Consider the following 5,643-nt stretch of genomic DNA (forward strand, 5'->3'; position numbering starts at 1 on the left):
TCTATCTAATAGATGTTGCAAATATATATAAAACATAAATTTGATTGTTTAACCGTGGATAAAAATTGAATTATATTACTTATGAAATTTTGGACGATGTTTACAAACCCTTAAAGAAAGGCATAATTATTTACTTATGTTACTTTATTTTATTTGTTTTAGTCCCTTGAAAGAGACACTTATCTTTGTAATTTTTTTCTCCCCGAAATGATATTACTTCCCTTTCCAGTTAAGGGAGGAAGAAGGGTACTTGAGTCCCTTTCCAGTTAAGGAAACAAGAGTATTAAGGTAAAATTCAGAGGGGTGTGTGTGTGTGTTGAGGGGGGTCTCCTATCATAATGTCTAACTTTCTATCAGATCCATTATTTGTAATTTGACTCGGTTAAAATAAAAAAGTTTGGAAAAACTTAAACGTGAATACTAACATTAGAATTATCATCATGACTTCGCTCACATTTGTTGCTTAGGAAAACAGAAGCTAAAATTAGTATCTATTTAGGGCAAACACCAAAAAGTTACTTTTTTTTTTTACTTTTAACTTATAGAAAGTTACATTAATGGGTTTGGTACAAATTTTTAGATAAATTTTTAACTTTTCAAAAAGTTATTTAAGAGCTTTTAAAGAAGTTAAAAAATGTGACTTCTCCTATTTTCAAAAGCTATTTTATCACTCTTATTTAATGCACAACTTTAAAACAATGACTTCCATAATAACTTTCCAAACACAAAATAACTTATTTAAAAGTTAATATTAATAAAAGTCCTTATATTTTAAGCTCATTTTTTAAAAGAACTTATTTAAGAAGTTTAGCCAAACTGGCCTTAGTTTTACTCCACAAATTACTTCTAAAAGCATTAAGTAAACTAATATTATTTATATCAATAGTTATTATATAAAAAAGATATTAAAAAAAAATTGATGTTTAATTCTTTTTATTTTTGTGAATTTCAAATACCTTTATTCATTAAAACACACAAACATTTTTCATTCTTAAGAGTTGAATGCAAAATTACTCATTAAGGGACGAAACTACTTACTCTAATCAATGTCACATTTATTACTTATACATGTTTAATAAAAAGGTTTATTTATTTTGTTGTCTTAGAAGGGCTCAGGATTCGGTGGTCCAAGAACCTTTGGACCACTTAGTGGTCCAAGTAAAAAAACATGTTTCTTAACTTTTTTTAACAACTGTTACATAGGCCTTTAACTAATTTTAATTATAAATTGACCCTATATATTTTATATAATTATAAAAACGATTTTTTATTTTATAAATAATTAATTTATCATAAATTTATCATGTTCATTAACAATCAAATACAAAAACAACAACAATTATATCTTCCATGGATCCCAATTTTCTTAAAATATTACATTCGATCCGAGACATTCTTGAGCATTCATGAAATCGTGTTTCGCTGAAATCCAATCGATTGGAATATCAAACCAATCGATTGAAATTTAACCCAATCGATTGGATTTCAGTTTATCACTAAACAATCGATTGTATATTGCTGGTAAGCATGGTTTTGCATAAATCAATCGATTGGTGAAAGTAACCAATCGATTGAACAATGAATTAAATGTTAAATTTATGTAATTCAATCGATTGGTCTCAATATTCAATCGATTGGTTACGGCTAAAAATCGATTGAACTTTGCACGTAACTTCTAATTCAATCGATTGGTTTGAAACTCCAATCGATTGGAAAGTGTCCTAAATGTGTTTTTTTCAGCTTTCAATCGATTGGTATTGTAATCCAATCGATTGAAATTTCAAAATCGCTATATATTAAAATTAGAAGTTACGTTTTTTATTGATTCCAACCCCCATTACCCCCATTACCCCCATTTCTGCACCGCTCTCTTCCCTCATCGAACCAGAAAGCTTCATCTTCTTCTCTCTTCTTCTCCAATCAATTCCAACATCCACTCCCCCTACCTACAGATTATTAAACCTCAACCAATTCCTTACAAAACCCACCAAATCAATTTCCCCAAAATGGCCAGAACTAAGAACACCAAAAGAGCCAGGGTTGAGGGAGAAAGCTCTGCTCCCGCCAGACTGGTTGCTTCATCACATTACATGGCAAGGTGGCTGCCGTCTCAAAGGGCACTGAAAAACTATGTGGAGAAGTTCGAGTCAAGGCCAATTGTTCCTCCCAGGTACATAACCGGCCAGTTCCTTCAGGATAGACATTTTAATGTGGTGTTGAATGCATTGCAAACACAGCACTTAGTTGATTTTGTACAAACTAGGGATGAGTATTACCCGCACTTGGTTAGGGCTGTTTATAGTACTTTGAATTATGTTGTTCCTGAACCTGACGAAGAGGGCGAGGTAATGCCGCTGATTGAGTTTGATTTAGGGAAACAGCATTATAGAGTTACTTTGCAAGAACTAGCTGAACAATGGAGTCTAGGTTATCATGGGGCAAAATTTATTGGAGGTATTGCGGCAGATGAGGAATGGGGAGAATACAACAGATTAGTTGGTTTGCAGAGTTTACAATATGAGAATCCACACATGGATGCTAGAGGTAACATAAGTTGCAGTGGGTTGGGGATTGAGCAGCGTATATTGATGTATTTGTTTTCATACATATTGATTCCAAGAAAACATAATCATGGAATCTTGTTTAACGAAGATATTTTAGTGCTTTGGGCTATGGTGACTGGAAAGGAGATAAACTGGCCTTATTTTATGGTTCATCATATGCTTGAGATGAAGAAAGGAAAATCAAGTGTTGGTTTAGGATATGCTTGCCATTGGACCAAGATTTTCAAATGGCTTCAAATTGACTTGACTGAAGAGAAGAGTGTTGTCTTGACTAATGTAGCCAAGATTGATGACAGCACTCTAAGACAGATGGGAAGAGATCCGGATGCCCAACAACCTCAGGCTCAAGGGCAACCACAAGACCAGGTGCAAGCACAAACAGAGCCACCCCCACCACCACCCCCTCCTTCGCCAACAATGCAAGATTTGATGGATGAATTGCGAAGCATGAGAGTATATATGGAGGAGCAATTTGCTGATATGAGGCAGCGTCAAGACAGGCAAACGGAAGCTATCAATCGTCAAGGAGAAGCAATTGATAGTCTATGCACTAATCTTGGCATCACAAACCCAAGGGGCATCATCCCAAGGCCTGGACCATGAAGAAATTGTTTTATAGCAATATTCTTGTACAAGCATGCCTTGCTTTGATTTTTACAATTCATGTATAGAGTTCTTAAAGGTACTAGGTTTGTTTGAATTGTAAGACCTTCTTGGATGATGGAATGAATTTAGCTAACGCTTTTTTAAGTTGATCTATTTTCTTAAGATGCAATCAGGTCCTGAAAACAATGTGTTTGGATAGATTCAATCGATTGTTTTTTTATCGCAATCGATTGAAGTACACTTAAACACTGTTCCAATCGATTCATTTGTTCTAGCAATCGATTGGATTACACTTAGTTACTTCTTTAATCGATTGGTTTTGAATGCAATCGATTGAAGAATGGGTGCAATCAGGTGTATGGATGGATTCAATCGATTGTTTTTTTATCGCAATCGATTGAAGTACACCTAAACATTGTTCCAATCGATTGTTTTGTTCTAGCAATCGATTGGATTACACTTAGTTAGTTCTTTAATCGATTGGTTTTGTGGGCAATCGATTGAAGAATGGGTGCAATCAGGTGTAATTATGGATTCAATCGATTGTTTTCTTATTGCAATCGATTGAAGTACACCTAAACACTGTTCCAATCGATTGTTTTGTTATTTTAATCGATTGGAGTGCACTTAATTACTGTATCAATCGATTGTTTTCTAAGTACAATCGATTGAATTATCATCAATTTCAATTTCAATCGATTGCATATAAAACCAATCGATTGATACTGTAATTATATGTACTCCAATCGATTAAAATAACAAAACAATCGATTGAAACATTGTGTTTAAGTATACTTCAATCGATTGGTGGGGGCTTGATTTCGTTTAATCTATCTACCAATTTTGAAACTTCTTCTTTAAATATGATCCGTCTAAGATTATTATTACTATTAGTTGCCAAATTGACGGACTTTTGTTAATTTGTTTTTTCCTGCTATTATTATTATTATTATTATTATTATTATTGTTATTATTATTATTATTTTGAATTTCATTTGAGTATTTAGCTAATTAATGATAATTATCATCTATCTTTAAAATTCTATCTTGTTTTTGTAAAGTTTTATTTTGATTTAGATACTCTAATCTTATCTTTTCCTTAATATTAAAATTATAAATTGGTGAATAATCCATCACCAATTATTCAATCCCACCATTAAAATCGTGTATCACTCTCTTTATAAAAAATCTCATTGTTTTTCTTTCGAACATCCATCCATCTACTAAATATCCAATTTTTTTTATTTTTTATCAGTCTATTTAATATCCACCTTTTGTTCATCGTTAATCGACAATCACCGTTGCACCAATCAATCACCGTTGCACCAATCAGCAAAGATCCAATCAATTTTTTTCATTGTAGTGTTCAGAAAACAATCCATCGTTTTGATTACAAAATCGAGGTAAGTGGATAGAATATCTAATTTTCCTATTATTCGTTTCGATACTTTATTCGTAAAATTGATTGTGTAATGAAAAAATATTTTTTTATCTTTTATTAACTGACAAGACATTGAGAATTACTAAAAAGTAAATAGATGTTATTATTTTTTATTACTAATTGGCTAGCAATCAGAGACGGACCTAGAGGGGGCGAGTAGTGGCCTGAACCCCCCAAAATTTTAAGAAATTATACTTATATATAAAATTTGTGTTTAAAAAATAAAAACAAATATTAGGTAATTTAATAGTTTTATATGTATTATTTTTCACTATGTAATAGATTTATGTCTTAATTGTTAATTCACTAATATCTTTACCTAACTAATTTAATATCATACCCTCAAGTCTTTGTACCTTTCAAATTAGTTTTTTATATAATAATTTCTATATTTATTTTTTTAAAATCATTTGTTTTTTATATTAATATATTTAACATTCATATTTTTTATATTAATAACAACTTAAGTAGTTATGTTTTGGTAATCACATTATGTACTGTAGATATTATTTTCTTGTAAAAAATATTAATTCTTCTTCTAAATTCACATTGGTAAAAGAAAATTTTATAAAGATATCTTATATATTGTATTCTACAATGGTACCGTGTCTTTCAATTAATTAATAATTTATAATTTATTTTCAAATTTTTTTAAAACTTTTGAAAGAATGAATTTTAGTTAATAAGGTATGTGATCATTTTTAACAAACCCCGTTATAAATTATATGGTATTTTATAAATTTGTAATGTACAATTGTTAAAGTTATATTTTATTTATGTAATTATCATATTAAAAATAAATTTGTTGGAAAAAGTTATAATTATATGTATCTTAATAAATCCATTAAAAAACTAACTCCAATAACTATATGTTTATTATTTTTATAGGTTAAAAAAAATTATATAAAAATTGGCACCTCAATATTAAAATCTCTGGATCCGTCCCTACTAGCAATATACGAATCTATCTATTGTATATAATGTTATAAGATGGAGTGTATTGATTTTTTTTTTTTCATTGGACATTTTAAG

This window comes from Arachis hypogaea, chromosome 19 (assembly GCF_003086295.3).
Source record: "Arachis hypogaea cultivar Tifrunner chromosome 19, arahy.Tifrunner.gnm2.J5K5, whole genome shotgun sequence".
Taxonomy (NCBI): Eukaryota; Viridiplantae; Streptophyta; class Magnoliopsida; order Fabales; family Fabaceae; genus Arachis; species Arachis hypogaea.